Genomic DNA, 19230 nt, shown 5'->3' with positions numbered 1-19230 from the left:
TATGATAGCAGAACAAACACTGGTAGCAATTACTTCTGTAAAATATCTGGGAGTATGCGTACGGAACGATTTGAGGTGGAATGATCATATAAAATTAATTGTTGGTAAGGCGGGTGCCAGGTTGAGATTCATTGGGAGAGTCCTTATAAAATGCAGTCCATCAGCATAGGAGGTGGCTTACAAAACACTCGTTCGACCTATACTTGAGTACTGCTCATCAGTGTGGCATCCGTACCAGGTCGGATTGACAGAGGAGATAGGGAAGATCCAAAGAAGAGCAGCGCGTTTCGTCACACGGTTATCTAGTAAGCGTGATAGCGTTACTGATATGTTTAGCAAACTCAAGTGGCAGACTGTGCAAGAGAGGCGCTCTGCATCTCTGTGTAGCTTGCTGTCCGGGTTTCGAGAGGGTGCGTTTCTGGATGAGGTATCGAATATATTGCTTTCCCCTACTTATACCTCCCGAGGAGATGACGAATGTAAAATTAGAGAGATTCGATCGCGCACGGAGGCTTTCCGGCAGTCGTTCTTCCAGCGAACCATACGCGACTGGAACAAGAAAGGGAGGTTATGACAGTGGCACGTAAAATGGCCTCCGCCACACGCCGTTGGGTGGATTGCGGACTACAAATGTAGATGTAGATGTCATCTCTACGACATTCCTGCATCCCAGATCATTGAGATGGGCGACACTCACTTTCCACAGGCCTCGACCGCAACACACCTTCTACCTCTGGAGGGAAACAGTGCAGATATATCCAGAATGAGAGCTTCTGTGAAGTTTGGAAGGTAGGAGACGAGATACTGGTAGAAGTAAAGCTGTGAGGACGGGGCGTGAGTCGTGCTTGGGTAGCTCAGTTGGTAGAGCACTTGCCCGCGAAAGGCAAAGGTCCCGAGTTCGAGTCTCGGTCCGGCATACAGTTTTAATCTGCCAGGAAGTATCAGTGCAGATATAGGCGATATGGTCACAGAAGACGGTAGGCCAGAACTCAGTGCCAAGAGTAGTAGTAACGAGTCAAATGGTTCAAATGGCTCTGAGCACTATGGGACTCAACTGCTGTGGTCATCAGTCCCCTAGAACTTAGAACTACTTAAACCTAACTAACCTAAGGACATCACACACATCCATGCCCGAGGCAGGATTCGAACCTGCGACCGTAGCAGTCGCACGGTTCCGGACTGCGCGCCTAGAACCGCGAGACCACCGCGGCCGGCAGTAACGAGTCCTTGGGAACCATAGACGCGGCCAAGACGACTCGCTGAATGGCTGTTGACATACATATATCCAGGACGATCATCATGCACGCGGTTGCAGATATCGATGAGGTTCAGATCAGCACGAGCTGAGAGTTCGTAGCATGTGGCGAAATGGGGACGTTGGTCCTTGTGGAATAACACACAGGTGAAATCGCCGTCAACAGTAGTATGGTCGCAGCGGTCCACCTCTTCTAAATAAAATCGCTGCCATTCCCAACGCTGGACGTGCCCGAGGATGCCGGCACGGTAGCTGAGCGCGCTCGGTCAGAGGGCTAGCTGCCCTCTGTAACCAAAAAAACTGTGTTAATGGATCGACGACGAACTGAAACGGGTGTCTTGCAACGTCCGCACAGAGCAGATACAACGAACGGAAATGAACAAAATGAGATTACAAAAAAAAAAGTGTTAACTGCCCTCTGCAGTAAAAAAAGCTAAGTGAATGGATCAACGAAGAACTTAAACGGATGTCACAGGACGTCCAGCCAAAAAAGAAAAAAAAAAGAGGAGCGTAATGGCAAGGCGACCGGTCGCGATAAGTGGGAAACCCGGGTTCGAGTCCCGGTCCGTCACAAATTTTCACAGGCGCCATTCCATTATACAACTGATAGGTCCATATTCGCAACTGCGAATACATTTTATGTATGTAATAACGGCTGTATTCACCGCAGAGCGTGTTCCTTTCAACATGCATAAATGTCGAAAGGAACATTCTATCGTACTTCTGAAAAGCACAGGCACTGCAATATCATACACATCGACAGGGGGTAAAACCCATATAGCGACTTGTGATAACGCGATCTGGGTTCGCTGAGTGGCCACTTAAGTGTGCTGCAGGTTTATCGGTTCATCATCTCGATTTCTTATTGTGTGATTTAAAGTATCTCATGTGTGTTTCGATATAGTTCAAAACAGAAGCTGGTTTTGGTTTCATAGCATTTTGTTCCTAATAACGACCGCATATGTGTGTGTGCGTGTGTGTATTGCGTTCTTTGATTTGTATTGTGAATATATTGCTTGCAATTTGCCTTATTTTTGCATACCTCTGTAATATTGGGCGGAGAAAAAGATGCCATATTCGTTTTTGTTCCATACAAAACAGAAGCTGATTTCGTTGGAAAGTGTTTTATGGACATGTGTCCCTGTCTACAAGCCCCTGTAAGAAGTGTTCAATTTAAAGATGTTGCCACTGTGTATGTTTTTTTTGTTTTTTACTATTGATAGAGCCGCGCGGGGCACCCTGCCCCGTGCGGTCTCAGGCGTCTTGTCACGGTTCGTGCGGCTGCCCCCATCGGAGGTTCGAGTCCTCCCTCGAGCATGGATATATATATATATATATATATATATATATATATATATATATATATATATATATGTGTGTGTGTGTGTGTGTGTGTGTGTGTGTGTGTGTGTGTTGTCCTTAGCGTAAGTTAGTTTAAGTTAGATTAAGTAGTGCGTAAGCCTAAGGACCGATGACCTCAGCAGTTTGGTCCCATAGTCCTTACCACTAGTAATAGAGTACATAGTAGCTGTGCCAGGTATTATTAAGCAAAAATATTCTCTTACATCAAATTATGTAATTGTAGAAGGTGTATTGTTAACGTGTTTGCATTGTACTGAATGCATGCATTTAATAAATTCTGGTTATTCAGATTTACTAACAGATCTAATGATGGAAGCATAAGGGTGTGTATCATTTGCTTTTAAATTTTCCTTGTGGTGGAGGACGATTGTAGTACATTGATTTCTGCTACGTAACTACTGTTGCATTTTTAGCATTCGTGAGGAAGAACGCCTTAGTCACTAAGCCTACAAACCACGCTCCGTAGGAGGAAGCTGCACCTTTCAAAGCAGAAATACGTACTCTTTCCACTATAAGAGATAATAAAGCTGCAGACATGGAGCTCTCCAGTAAATAAGTGGAAGTACGGAAAACAGATGCAAACAAAAATAAAATAGAGTACAAACCATATGCTTACAACGTATTTAAATATAGCTGTCCACACACGGATTCGTTGGTACGAATATATGTCCACAGAACACTATGCGACGAAAACAGCTTCTGTTTTATATGCAACAGACACAAATATGGAATCATTTACGTCATACAAAATTACGGATGCATGTAAAAGAAACCAGAGTATGAGCAACTTACTGACAATGAAATTCAAAGAGCGCAATGCACCCAAAAAGTCGTAACCAGGAACATAACGCCATGAAACCAGTTTCTGTGTCATGTCATGTGAGATGATTTTTATATTTTGACTCTAGCTTAGTCATAATCTTTTTCGCTTGATAGTGGCAACACTGTTGAAAATACGATATTGGTTTTTACAAATAAATAATTTTATAGTCAAAAGATTTACTAAATTTTACAATGTGTGGAGACCAGCTACGAGAAGTTAATCTTCGTTTTTGACAATTTCTATGGTTCAAATGGCTCTGAGCACTATGGGACTTGACATCTGTGGTCATCAGTCCCCTAGAACTTAGAACTACTTAAACCTAACTAACCTAAGGACATCACACACATCCATGCCCGAGGCAGGATTCGAACCTGCAACCGTAGCAGTCGCGCGGTTCCGGACTGAGCGCCTAGAACCGCTAGACCACCGCGACCGGCTGACAATTTCTCGAAACCTTTAGTTTCCCGTACGTGCACGTTACTACTACAGTGCGAGACGCATCCATAAAGTATAAATGAAAAATATTATGTCCTAAATCGCGTATTTCGAATTAAAAGTACGGGTTTTCGCATTATATTTTCTCGTATTTGAAGTTCACTGCCAGGCCACTATGAACGCTGGTGTGTTCTGTTTTCGTATCGTAACACGAGATTTGCATCTATTATATTTTGGTGTTCTTTACACATCAAGCTTGACTAGCACCGGGCATGTAGCGAGTGCAAAGAAAGGGAGCAAGAACGCCCTAGTCTTGAATGATTGGCAAGAAAGTTTAACAGAAACGGTAGACAATTAAAACTTCATACCCTTTCATAAAAATAAATTTCAATAGCCAGTTTTCGGGACGAACTCCACAAATGTTCTTTATACCTTGACATATTATTTAGCTACACACCGTGACCATAAAATATAACAGATCGTACAGAGTGAATAAAACCGTCATTCATTCTTTCCACAATGTATCCATCAATGTAACGAGAGGAAACTAACATATGTTGCAATAGAAGAACAAACTGTTGCACTCTTGAGAGCAATTTGCAAAAAGTAGACACAGAGAAATACTGCACTTTTCCTCAAGTTTAGCACTTCCTCTAGCACTTCGACACAACATTGTGAAATCTCGTGCAAAACAACAGCAGAACGTTGCGCCGTTAGCTTCTTAGTCCTTCCGCATAGAGCCGAGGTTCGTTGGGAATAGCTGGCGACCGAACTGCTGCGCTAAATAATGGCGGTTAGGAGAGCGGCTGGAGGGGAACAGTAAAGAAAAAAAGGGGACAAAAAGGAAACAGCAGAGCGCCTGGCTCGCAGCTGCCGGGCGTATGACTCGGCTGCTCGACACACACACAAACACACTCACAGACACATTACCCTGCTCAGAAGTTGGCCGTGGCGCACTTAGCTAGAGCACTTTTGTTCGCCACTTGCTGCATATTACGTGTTCAAGTATGAAGTCTGTTAACACGGCAAAGTGAACTGTAGACATGCACGTTGCACTTACTATGGTCAAGATACAAGTGCCAAGTGGTACTCGTTAATTCATGGCATAAGCATAGAAAGCAATAGCATAGCCCGTGTTCACGGATAGGTATGTCATATTGCGGCTAAAGTTATTCGGTTGACGACTGGAAAGAGAGATAAGAGAGAGCCGATATAAATGCCGTCAAACGTGGTTTTGAGATGCTCACATATTATAATAAGTCGGCTGTAACATAAAATGAGGAACAATATGCTGTGATGAGTGTAAAGCGAACAATTTTTACAGAACTGAACAAGAAGACGAACGATTGCGTCATATGATTGCTCTGTCGTAAATGTGCATAAAATGTGTTCTGTGGCATTTGTTCCCCTGACAGAGTGAATAGTATAAAGATATATCAAGTCAGAGGGAATTGCATAGCTTCTGCTACACAGACAACCAAGAAACATTACTGAGGAAGGACTTACAGCAACCAGGCACTGCTTATGTTATCAATCTTTTGCGGCCTCTCTGTTAGCCCATCCATCTATAGAAGATGTATCGTTAGTTAATTAAACAAATATATAACTTTTTGTTCCCAGAACTCGCATCCTCCTTTTTCTTTTCATAAGCGTGTCTACCGAAACATTAGCACAATACGTTGTAAATCCTGTTTCTTATACTTGAGGTTTCAGCACAATGACATATGCGACAGGAACAGGATGCTACTATTGATTTAGTTAATGACTTGGGCAAAATCTGTCGATAGACTGCGTTCGTTTTTGTGCAATATTATCTCGACGGCATTCGGTAACGTTACATATTTGTCTTGTATTAGAATCCATACGTACACTTATCATTTAATTCAAACAAACCGCATGAAATTCTGGTACCTAACATTCGTTTTGATATTATTGACAGCTACAGTGTTAAGACTCTTGTTTTCCTACAACTAAAGGCAAAAATAATATTTTAAGAGATTTTTAAGAGATATTAAGAATTTATTTACAGATTTACTGATTTATATAACTGTCATATTGAGTGAGTGATAATAGTGCTTTTATTAACAATGTCCATTGCCTGTGACAAACTATTTCTTAGCAAATAAAGATAATGGAGCCAGGCGTTAATGCAAGCCTATGTAAATGTTGGTGAAATATGGGCATTAGACTGAGATATGCTTATGTTACTTTTTCTTTGAAAATAACTCATCCTGAAGGTTACGAAAAATGTTATTTGCTACCTCAATTTTTTCATTCAGTATACAGTCACTGGACGTAATTTTCTAGGCATGATTAGTTACTGGTGTGCTTTCGGGTCTTCAGCCAAGTAATTAACTATGATTTGTACAAAAAACGCTCGTAAACACACCATTAGGTGCTGGATGACTGGTTTTAGCGCCGGTGTTAGGTATTTTGCCACCCTATGCGAGAATTGAAAAATGACGCCCCCCCCCCCCCAATTCTTTACCGACATCGATCTCCCCGTTATCACCTCTTCCAACACCATCCATCAGAAAAACAATGCAGATCTCCCATGATACTTTTAATCATTAAACTAAGGTTAGCAGACGCCCTCATTTTCTGAGGACAATCCTCAATTTTCATGCTTTGTCCTCAATTCTTTTAAAACTGATTGGGGACAAGTGTCCTCAGCTTCTTATTTTTGTCCTCAGTTTTTGAAATTTCTCAAAACAATTGGAATAGGAAGAATGTTCTGAACATTTTAAACCAGAACTCAACTGAATGTTGGATGTTGCGAAACATATTCAGCAAAACAGCACAGGCATCTCACTTAGTCATGGGCGTAACCAGCTTCGCTCTCCCCTCCCGCCCCAAGCAAAAATGATCTTCGCAAACCGGTCTCGCATCCCACCCCGTCACACAGACATGTATACCAGTTGAAGAAAGACGGAGCTAATAGCGATTACTCCCGTAACCATGTGTTGTGAATCACAAAACTGTTGCTTTCCGTCTCGTTCAACAGAAAGAGGTCTTAGACGGATACCAGAACAGGGAAAATGGCCTTGCAAGTTTTTTAAGCACTACACGCGGTTCAAATTATTAACAATAAAGCTGAGACGCGTTTCTGGTTAGGGGAATCCGGGCCAGGATGGTAACGCTGACGTTAAAATGACCACAATTCAATTAAAATGACAAAGAAAAATCTAAAATAAAGTTCTGTGTGACATTTAGCCTATACTTTAAACTGTGAAACAAAAATTCAGATGTAAAGGCACACAGGCAAACACTATACAAAAAATTAAGAAACTTTGACAGTTGATCCGTTGTGCCCAAACACTGTGTCAGAACAGAAACGTTCATAACTCTAATGTAGCGTAAGGGCTACTACTAACATACTTTTCCATACAAGTTTAACTTTAAAATCGATCATATTTTCTAAAATCTACAGAACCCCATTAGGAATATGAGTATAGAAGTGGTAGAATGTTAGATGCCTCGAAAGAAACGAGTCATCCAAACATCGCTCACCATTTTCAGTTCTTTATAAACGGGTACCTCCGTTTTTTTTTTCTCTCGAAACTGAAAAGTAACTCTCCGAACGCCTACATGTTCAATCCGAACAATCTGCGATCCAAGTCTTTTAAAACACAAACTCTAACGCCTTCTCATTCTAAAAAACACGCCAAATTTGCCCTTTGACTTGTCAGTTTGAAAAGTCTCATTTTGAAGTACAGTCTATACTGCTCTCTGAAGAGTTGTTTTAGGAACGTTGAACTGAATGCTGGCTTTCCTAAATCCCATTTCTTTTTCTATAACAGCTGTCACTGGCCGTTCAATGTTTTCTGTATACCTACGTGGACGATTAATTTTGTATTGGTATCTTCTAACCGTCCATGAAGAATGAATTGTCACTAGCAACAACACGAAAAACCTGAAAATATAATAGTGTAGCTTAGAAGCGTTAGAATAAATAAGAATACTAAAACTCTTGGAAAAATGGCGGTCTACCCTGGGCAGAACAGAACCTGGTCCATTCCACCTTCGTCTGTTCCGCCCGTAAATGTGAGGTAAGATACTGTTCAAAACCCACAAAGTGTTTTAAAACTTAACACCTCTAAATGCACTAAAATAAAGGAGGACCTAGCTTGCGTTTTAGATTTTAAGAAACAGAAAACTGGTAGATGAAGTTTTATCGCTTACCTTGCAAATAGCCCGCATCTCGTGGTCGTGCGGTAGCGTTCTCTCTTCCCACGCCCGAGTTCCCGGGTTCGATTCCCGGCGGGGTCAGGGATTTTCTCTGCCTCGTGATGGCTGGCTGTTGTGTGATGCCCTTAGGTTAGTTAGGTTTAAGTAGTTCTAAGTTCTAGGGGACTGATGACCGTAGATGTTAAGTCCCATAGTGCTCAGAGCCATTCGAACTTTGCAGATAAAAAGTTATTAACATTGCAGCACGCACGCGAAAAAAAAGTGCAAACACGTTACTGGAACAAAAATTTTAAGACAAACTTTTCTACAGCAACTTCTTACCATCCTTGTCAGTTGGATAATAGTTCCTGAAAAGGATTCTGGAGCGTACTACTATGTCGTCAAAATAAACCCTGAAACTTCCTGGCAGATTAAAACTGTGTGCCCGACCGAGACTCGAACTCGGGACCTTTGCCTTTCGCGGGCAAGTGGTCTACCATCTGAGGTAGGAGACGAGATACTGCCAGAAGTAAAGCTGTGAGTACCGGGCGTGAGTCGTGCTTCGGTTGCTCAGATGATAGAGCACTTGCCCGCGAAAGGCAAAGGTCCTGAGTTCGAGTCTCGGTCGGGCACACAGTTTTAATCTTCCAGGAAGTTTCATATCAGCGCCACACTCAGCTGCAGAGTGAAAATCTCATTCTGGAAAATAAACCCTAGTTGCCGGCCGCGGTGGTCTCGCGGTTCTAGGCGCTCAGTCCGGAGCCGTGCGACTGATACGGTCGCAGGTTCGAATCCTGCCTCGGGCATGGATGTGTGTGATGTCCTTAGGTTAGTTAGGTTTAAGTAGTTCTAAGTTCTAGGGGACTAATGACCACAGCAGTTGAGTCCCATAGTGCTCAGAGCCATTTAAAACCCTAGATCCGTTGTGTACTGTGGTTCCGTCCTGTCAAAACTTCCCCTATAAACAGAGGCTCTAGCGCTTTCTAATTTAAACTTTCAGGACAATTTACATGTCGATGTCTAAGAAATTCGTGTGAGCAATGACCTGAGCAACAAAGTTGGCTGGCGAATGTTGTTTGAAGTGTACACTGTTTACATCGAAAGGATCTCACATGTGACATAGCAAACAGATACAGTTTTGTAAACCTCTTCGATGGGTAAATAACGATAACCGGGGTAAACAAAAGTCGTAATTTAATGAATTGTGCTACTTCCATCATTTCATTTCCGTTACGTCTCGTGTACTACCAGATGTTCTTCTGTAGTACTATCGTTGGATAAATACAGTGGCTCTGGAATGTGACTGTCCGATTGGTTGGGAAATGCTTAAAAAAGGCCAGTGTACATGCGCCAAACCTCATGTCTTTCTGGGAAACGAAAGAAAGAATATGGTAAACGTTTCGTGATCAGGAAAGAAATCTAGACAGGAGTAGAAGTTGACTCGGAGAATTCATCATTTGCGTCTTAGTCCCAGCAAAAAACCATAGTGATACAAGAAAATATTTATATTTTTATTTCTTTTGCGGATCACAAAATGTTATACCAAGTTATTAATTTCGATCAATAATGAGCCGGCCGCTGGTGGCCGAGTGGTTCTAGGCGCTTCGGTCTGGAACCGCCCGACCGCTACAGTTGCAGGTTCGAATCCTGCCTGGGGCATGGATGTGTGTGATGTCCTTAGGTTAGTTAGCTTTAAGTAGTTCTAAGTTCTAGGGGACTGATGACCTGAGATGTTAAGTCCCATAGTGCTCAGAGCCATCGATCAATAATGATCATCTTCTGACCTGAATATAGATAATTTTCTAATCACACCACCTTAGCGTATGCAAAGAAGAACAGTAATAGTAATAATCCAAACAAAATAATATAAAACGTAAGGATAGCACAAGCAGTCTTATAAGACGCTTAATATAGTCAACGTGTTTGCTAGAACTGTGTATGTGGTATTTACACTTTACAAAGGAGGTGGCTTACAAAACACTCGTTCGACCTATACTTGAGTATTGCCCATCAGTGTGGGATCCGTACCAGATCGGGTTGACGGAGGAGATAGAGAAGATCCAAAGAAGAGCGGCGCGTTTCGTCACAGGGTTATTTGGTAACCGTGATAGCGTCACGGAGATGTTTAGCAAACTTAAGTGGCAGACTCTGCAAGAGAGGCGCTCTGCGTCGCGGTGTAGCTTGCTCGCCAGGTTTCGAGAGGATGCGTTTCTGGATGAGGTATCGAATATACTGCTTTCCCCTACTTATACCTCCCGTGGAGATCACGAATGTAAAATTAGAGAGGTTCGAGCGCGCACGGAGCCTTTCAGTCGTTCTTCCCGCGAACCATACGCGACTGGAACAGAAAAGGGAGGTAATGACAGTGGCACGTAAAGTGCCCTCCGCCACACACCGTTTAGTGGCTTGCGGAGTATGAATGTAGATGTAGATGTAGATAAGTGCGACGAATCTTGTTTGGTTTATTACTCCAACTGTACTATTTTTGCACATGCGGACTCGGTATGAATAGAAAATTGTGTGTATTCAACTCTCAAGATGGTCGTTGTTGACAGGAATTGGTTTATCATTGGTTTATCATCATCAGAAAAAATTAAATTTAATTTTTTGGTCACTGACTATGAGATAGTTTGTATCTTTCGTCGAGCCTGTATTTCGTTTCTAATATTTGCAACTTCTGCCGCTTCACTGGCAACTAAGAGTGTATTTATTATTTCTAGACGAGTTTGCCCACTTCTTCGGAGCAGTTACAAACTCGTGAGACTCCATTGTACTCTATGTGAACGCTTTAAGCATTTTTAGCACATTTATAACAGCAGCAAAGTGTATGGAAAACAGGTTGGGGACGGAAGAACACGCCTGCTTCACGCTGCAACTGATCTTAAAACTTACTAATGAAACGCATGTTGTCATTATATCCTTTAGAGTTTTCTCGCTATTAGCAGCATATTAAATAATAATACACAAAGAAACTTAGGTCCTAAAAGCTGAGTTATTTCATATTTTATGCATTATACCGTATGAAATAAAGCTACATGTGTAAGTAGGCTGTTTAGGTTTTTTTATTGGTAACGCCACATAGCGCTCTGTATGAAAAATCACTGACTGTGCTGTGTGCAGTCAGTGGCTGATTGGATTGTTGTAATACTCGCTATTGTAGAGTTGGGCGGCTGGATGTTAACAGCGCGTAGCGTGGCAGTCTCTACGAGGACTGAAGTGGGTCTACACCTTTGATGACTCACCAATACCATTATTTCTACAAGGACTGCAGTGGGTCTGCATCTCTGGTGGCCCACCAATACCGTAATCTCTACCAGGACTACAATGGGTCTACTCTGTGTTGACCTACCTACCAAAATTCTTCAAAACTTCGACTGATTCTGCTGTAGGTTTGCTCTGTTGTGGCCCATTACCTGTCTGCATGTCAAGAGTCAGCACTGTCTTTCCGTTGGAAGGACAACACTACTTATTCAAGACTGCATGGAAATCCACTACTTCTGTGTGCATTTTCTTTTACTACTCAGACTTTGAGAAAAACACTGCAATTTTACTTTGATGAATGATCAGGACTGTCTTTATGGACTGTGAGAAAATTTTAGCTTTTGACCAACATTGTATCAATAAGTGTGTGCATTTGATATCTTTTTTATTGTAATTATGAAAAATTTTATCAAATCATTATTGGGCAGTGCCCAAAACAATTTGTAAAATTTTTTGTGGGGAGCATGGGAGCTATGTAAGTAGGCTGTTTAGGTTTTTTTTATTGGTAACGCCACATAGCGCTCTGTATGAAAAATCACTGGCTGTGCTGTGTGCAGTCAGTGGCTGGTTGGCATTGTTGTAATACTCGCCATTGTAGTGTTGGGCGGCTGGATGTTAACAGCGCGTAGCGTTGCGCAGTTGGAGGTGAGCCGCCAGCAGTTGGTGGATGTGGGGAGAGAGATGGCGGAGTTTTGAAATTTCTAAGACTGGATGTCATGAACTGCTATATATATTATGACTATTAAGGTAAATACATTGTTTGTTCTCTACCAAAATCTTTCATTTGGTAACTATGCCTATCAGCAGTTAGTGCCTTCCATAGTTTGAATCTTTTATTTATCTGGCAGTAGTGGCGCTCTCTGTATTGCAGTAGTTCGAGTAACGAAGATTTTTGTGAGGTAAGTGATTTGTGAAACATATAGGTTAATGTTAGTCAGGGCCATTCTTTTGTAGGGATTACTGAAAGTCAGATTGCGTTGCGCTAAAAAATAATGTGTGTCAGTTTAAGCACAGTCATGTAGAGTTTTTCCAAGGGGACGTTTCACATGTTGACAGAGTCTTTATATGTACTGATAACAAGAGAGTTTTCTTGCAAACACAGATTCGTGAAAAACTGCAAACCATCTATCGCAGGTCACACTGCGACGTCACAGGAAATCGAAAGATCTCCATTAGTCAATCTGTTTGCGATGGATACCAGCTCGCATTAGCATACGAACGTGCTGACCATATCGCAACACATCCCTTCTGCACCGTTATTATTATCTAGACTTGCAGTTAAGGCAAAAATAAGAATGTTGAACTCCATGTAACGAGGACGTAACCTTCAAAGAAGCATAGTACTGGGCTATTCAACAGCATATAATTCCAGAAGAACCCAGTCACCATTAAGGAAGTTTACGTGCCTGCCAACAAAATGAAACACTTGTTAGGTTTAACACTGTCTCCCAGTTACGACTATTGCACATTTACTGGGCTGTGTGAAATGTAATGAAAACGAAAGGCGAAAACACTACACAAAGAAACTAAAATTATTTGCTATTTTCCACTCCAATTACTTCCAAGTTCTTTGAACTTCTTCTAAAGTTATGAAATCTTCACGGGTTATCAGCCGAGTGGCGTCGTCTTCTAGTCGCAACGTCTCAATGGATTGCGTATCCATCATCTTAAGGATGATGTCTTCCGCTCTCCTCTTGAGAGTGGCACAGTTGGTGCTACAGGTGTCCATCATGATCTGATTGATGTATTCTTGTTCCGGCTTGCCTCTTTTATTTTTCCCTTATACTATCCCTGCAATGGTACTTTTAATGATCCCATCATGTCTCAGCAGATGGCCAACACATGTGTCCCTTCTGTGTTCGATCACCTTCAGGAGACAAAGCTTCCCTTTCTCAAGTCTATGCAGCACATCTTCGTTTCATATCTTGACCACCTTGAAAATATTGGACATTCAGCGGTAGCACCACATCTGGAAGACTGTTATTTTAAGTTTTTCTGCATCTCCGATTGTCCATGTTTCACTTCTGTACAGCAACACACTCCAAGCAAACGTCTTTGTGAGATTCTTCCTGAGAGGCTTGTCTATACTGCTGGATGTGAGAAGGCTACCTCTCTTGTTAAAAGCAGCTTTTACATGGGGAATTCGGTTTACAGTATCCTTCCTTGACCTTCCAGCTGATGTAATTTTACTGCCTAAGTAGACAAAGGATTCGACAGTCTCCAGTCGTTTCTTATTAAGTGGGCATTGGGCAACGGTCTTTTGTCTGCTCACCACTAAGATTTTTGTTTTACCTTCATTAATCTTCACATCATAGGAATAGCTGAGGATGGTTTCCATCTGGGCTAGCATCGCTTCTAATTGTTCTGTATCTTCGCTCAACACTGCTTTATTATCAGCAAATCTCTGCATATAGCAGCAGTTGATGCTCTTCACACCTTGTCACAGCCACCTCTTTATTCAGTCTCTGCGTTACTCTTCTGTACTTATACTTTATGCCAATCTCTCTCAGGATCTCAGAGAGCTGTCGTCAGTCTGCCCTATAGAATGCTTCTTATAAGTCGATGAAAGCAATATGTCTCTTGAACGTTCTTTAGTCTTATACCAAAAATTAATCGTACGCTGAGTAGTTTCCCATTGCCTACATCTCTTCCAAAGCCAAAATGGCCACGTGTGATCATTGCGTCTATTCTGCCTTCGACCTGTCTTAGATTGATAGAGGCGTGTGTTACCAAACTGAAGTACTTACTTTGTTTACATCTGTTTGCAGATGCATTCTTTGGTACTGGCACCGTGATGTATTTGCTAAAGGGTGTTGGGAGCTCCCCGGTTTCATGTATAACTTCTATGAGATGGAACAGTTGTTGTTCATGAGGCGTTCTCCAGTAGCCTTGATGAGTCCAGTGACTTTCCGAAATCTTAGCTGTCTCACTGCAAGGTTGAACTCATCATGCAAGATATTGTCTCATTCTTCTTCCGGATCGATTTCCTCAGTGTTCTCCAGTTCCAGGTCTAGATTATTTCCTCCACACAGTTTTTAAGGTATTGTTTCCACCTTTCTACTATGTCCTTCTGCTCTTTTCTCCTGTTGTTGTTGTTGTTGTGGTGGTGGTGGTCTTCAGTCCAGAGGCAGATTTGATGCAGCTCTCCATGCTACTCTATCCTGTTCAAGCTTCTTCATTTCTCCTATTCCAACTTAATTTTGTATTGCACTGCATTTTATATGACTCTTCTAAATAACTATTTAATTGATTTATCGGTAGATTCCGACTTTCCTACCTTGACCTATTTGAATCGGTCCTCCAAGAACTGTTGTTTAGCCTTTTTTGACTCACGATTGATTTCATTCCTCAATGCTCTATACTGCCTTTGTGTTTCCTCAGTGTTGTCTTCCTTCAGAAATGGCTATGAGCACTATGGGACTTAACTTCTGAGGTCATCAGTCCCCTAGAACTTAGAACTACTTAAGCCTAACTAACCTACGGACATCAAGCACATCCGTGCCCGAGGCAGGATTCGAATCTGCGACTGTAGCGTTCGCGCGATTCCGCACTGTAGCGCCTAGAACCTCTTGGCAACTCCGGCCGGCTGTCTTGTTTCAAGCTACGTCTTAAATTTATTTTTGTTATTATATTTTCTGCAATCCATTCTTTTTCATGCTTTACTTTCTGTCTGCCAAATACTTCCGTTTGCTGCTCGGCAGATATTTTGAAGGTCTCTCATCTTTCTTCAACATATCTGGTGTTTTTCATAACTGTAGCCATGTTTCTTTGTTTCTCGTGTGTCGACCTATCTATATCATCCTTTGGCCTATTCAGATCCCATTTCTCGCAAGTTCTTTATTTAAGGTATTTGAATTTTAGATCACGTTCTCCTATCACTATGTCACAGTCACTATCAACTTGTGGAACTGCGTGGTTTCTACTGTCTCTAATTTGATTCAAATTTGTCTAACTAGAATGAATTCGATCTGATATCTCTTCTTGTCTCCTGCAGCTTTCCACGTATTCCTTCTACGTGAATGGAACTGAAACCACGTGTTATATATTATCAGTAGGTTTCCAGTACGGAATTGTACTAACCTATCTCCCCATTCATTTCTTTCTCCTAGCCCAAAACTTACTACTCCTTTCACCATGTTTACAGCACCTTTTATCTCACTGTACACCCTTTCCATTTCTGCTTGATCATAGGTAGATGTCAGTATGAACACTTGACTTATCTCTATCTTCATTGGCCTTGTTCCCCATTGTACAAGTAGTATTCTTCCGCCAACTTGATGGTAACCACCCACTCTACATCCGAGCTCCTCACAAAGAACCTCCTACTCCTGGACGCTTCTCTTTGTAGAGTATATGTATGACTCTGTATCCGCCACTCCAAAAATCTCCACTATCTGGTCATCTTGTCTAGGCACTCCTAGTGTGTCAATTTTCATTCTTTTCGTTTCCAGCTTGAAGTTCTCTAGCTTGCCGAATCTCAGAAGTGTCTGGGCATTCCATGTCCCGATCAGTTCACTTTTACTCTTCACGACTTCTATTTTATTTGAGCTGCAGACTTCCACAATCCGCTCTGTGTGATCGTAATGGAGAACTATTCAGGGATCTCTTACAAAAATAGACTTCATATTCTTTACTTCCCCCCATGAACCATGGACCTTGCCATTGGTGGGGAGGCTTGCGTGCCTCAGCGATACAGATCGCCGTACCGTAGGTGCAACCCCAACGGAGGGGTATCTGTCGAGAGGACAGACAAACGTGTGGTTCCTGAAGAGGGGCAGCAGCCTCTTCAGTAGTTGCAGGGGCAACAGTCTGGATGATTGACTGATCTGGCCTTGTAACACTAACCAAAACGGCCTTGCTGTGCTGGTACTGCGAACGGCCGAAAGCAAGGGGAACTTCCCGAGGGCATGTAGCTTTCCTGTATGGTTAAATGATGATGGCGTCCTCTTGAGTAAAATATTCCAGAGGTAAAATAGCCCCCCAATCGGATCTCCGGGCGGGGACTACTCGAGAGAATGTCATTATCAGGAGAAAGAAAACTGGCCTTCTACGGATCGGAGCATGGACTGTCAGATCACTTAATCGAGCTGGTAGGTTAGAAAATTTAAGAAGGGACAGGGATGGCATAAAGTTAGGTATAGTGGGAATTAGTGAAGTTCGGTGGCAGGAAGAATAAGACTTCTGGTCAGGTGACTACAGGGTTATAAACACAAAATCAAATTGAGGTAATGCATAAGTAGGTTTAATAATAAGTAGGAAAATAGTAATGCTGCTAAGCTACTACATAAAGCATAGTGAATGCATTATTGTGGCCAAGATAGATACGAAGCCCACGCCTACCACAGTAGAACAAGTTTATATGCCAACTAGCTCGGCAGATGACGAAGAAATACCAAAAATGCATATTGAAATAAAAGAAATTATTGAGATTGTGAAGGGAGACGAAAATTTACAAGTCATGGGTGACTGGAATTCGGCAGTAGGAAAAGGGAGAGAAGGAAACATAGTAGGTTAATATGGATTGGGGCTAAGAAATGAAAGAGGAATCCGCCTGGTAGAATTTTGCACAGAGCATAACTTAATCACAGCTAACACTTGGTTCAAGAATCATGAAAGAAGGTTGTATACATGGAAGAACCCTGGAAATACTAGAAGATATCAAATAGGTTATATAATGGTAAGACAAAGACTTAGTAAGCAGATTCTAAATTTAAGACAACACCAGAGCAGATGTGGATTCTGACCACAATCTATTGGTTATGACTTGTAGATTAAAACTGAAGAAACTGCAAAAAGGTGGGAATTTAAGGAGAGGGGATCTGGATAAACTGAAAGAACCAGAGGTTGTACAGAGTTTCAGGGAGAGCATAAGGGAACAGTTGACAGGAATGGGGGAAAGAAATACAGTAGAAGACGAGTGGGTAGCTTTGAGGGAAGAAATAGTGAAGGCAGCAGAGGATCAAGTAGGTAAAAAGATAAAGACTAGTAGAAATCCTTGGGTAACAGAAGAAATACTGAATTTAATTGATGAAAGGAGAAAATACAAAAATGCAGTAAATGAAGCAGGCAAAAACGAGTACAAACGTCTCAAAAATGAGATCGACAGAAAATGCAAAACGGCTAAGCAGGCTTGGCTAGAGGACAAATGTAAGGATGTCGAGGCTTATCTCACTAGGGGTAAGATAGATACAGCCTACAGGACAATTAAAGAGACCTTCAGAGAAAATACAACCACTTGTATGAATATCAAAAGCTCAGATGGAAATCCAGTTCTAAGCAATGAATTGAAAGCAGAAAGGTGGAAGGAGTATATAGAGGGTCTATACAAGGGCGATGTACTTGAGGACAATATTATGGATATGGAAGAGGATGTTGATGAAGATGAAATGGGAGATATAATACTGCGTGAAGTGTTTGACAGAGCACTAAAAGACCTGACTCGAAACAAGGCCCCGGGAGTAGACAACATTCCATTAGAACTACTGATCGCCTTGGGAGAGCCAGTCCTGACGAAACTCTACCATCTGGTGAGCAAGATGTATGAAACAGGCGAAATACCCTCAGACTTCAACAAGAATATAATAATTTCAATTCCAAAGAAAGCAGGTGTTGACAAATGTGAAAATTACCAAACTATCAGTTTAATAAGTCACAGCTGCAAAATACTAATGCGGATTCTTTACAGACGAATGGAAAAACTAGTAGAAGCCGACCTCCGGCAAGATCAGTTTGGATCTCGTAGAAATGTTGGAATACGTGAGGCAATACTGACCCTACGACTAGATTAAGGAAAGGCAAACCTACTTTTCTAGCATTTGTAGAGTTATAGAGAGCTTTTGACAATGTTGACTGGAAAACGCTTTTTCAAATTCTGAAGGTGGCAGGGGTAAAATACAGGTAGCGAAAGGCTATTTACAATTTGTACGAAAAGCAGATGGCAGTTATAAGAGTCGAGGGACATGAAAGGGAAGCAGTTGTTGGGAAGGGAGTGAGACAGGGTTGAAGTCTCTCCCTGATGTTATTCAATCTTTATATTGAGCAAGCAGTGAAGGAAACAAAAGAAAAAATCGGAGTAGGTATTAAAATCCTTGGAGAAGGAATAAAAACTTTGAGGTTCGCCGATGAGATTGTAATTCTGTCAGAGACAGCAAAGGACTTGGTAGAGCAGGTGAACGGAATACACAGTGTCTTGAAAGAAGGATATAAGATGAATATCAACAAAAGCAAAACGAGAGTAATGGAATGTAGTCGAATTAAATCGGGTGATGCTGAGGGAATTAGATTAGGAAATGAGACACTTAAAGTAGTAAAGGAAGTTTGGTATTTCGGGAGCAAAATAACTGATGATGGTCGAAGTAGAGAGGATATAAAATGTAGACTGGCAATGGCAAGGAAAGCGTTTCTGAAGAAGAGAAATTTGTTGGCATCTAGTATAGATTTATGTGTCAGGAAGTCATTTCTGAAAGTATTCGTATGGAGTGTAGCCCTGTATGGAAGTGAAATATGGACGATAAATAGTTTGGACAAGAAGAGAATAGAAGCTTTCGAAATGTGGTGCTACAGAAGAATGTTGAAGATTAGATGGGTATATCACATAACTAATGAGGAAGTATTGAATAGGATTGGGGAGAAGAGAAGTTTGTGGCACAATTTGTGTAGAAGAAGGGATCGGTTGGTAGGACATGTGTTGAGGCATTAAGGGATCACCAATTTAGTATTGGAGGGCAGCGTGGAGGGTAAAAATCGTAGAGGGAGACCAAGAGATGAATACACTAAGCAGATTCAGAAGGATTTAGGTTGCAGTAGGTACTGGGAGATGAAGAAGCTTGCACAGGATAGAGTAGCATGGAGAGCTGCATCAAACCATTCTCAGGACTGAAGACAACAACAACAACAACAATTCTTTACTTAAATGATACAAAACTGC

General features: G+C 41.7%; 1 non-coding gene across 1 annotated transcript; it reads left to right on the top strand.

Annotated features, from left to right (window-relative positions):
• The first annotated feature begins 842 nt into the window (after positions 1 to 842).
• Positions 843 to 917, top strand: Trnas-cga (transfer RNA serine (anticodon CGA)). The gene has a single exon. It is a non-coding gene; the product is annotated as a tRNA-Ser (tRNA).
• The last annotated feature ends 18313 nt before the right edge of the window (positions 918 to 19230 follow it).

The sequence above is a fragment of the Schistocerca gregaria genome, chromosome 1 (genome assembly GCF_023897955.1).
Source record: "Schistocerca gregaria isolate iqSchGreg1 chromosome 1, iqSchGreg1.2, whole genome shotgun sequence".
NCBI lineage: Eukaryota > Metazoa > Arthropoda > Insecta > Orthoptera > Acrididae > Schistocerca > Schistocerca gregaria.
Note: the sequence above shows the minus strand (reverse complement) of the source record. Positions and strands in the feature narration are given on the sequence as shown.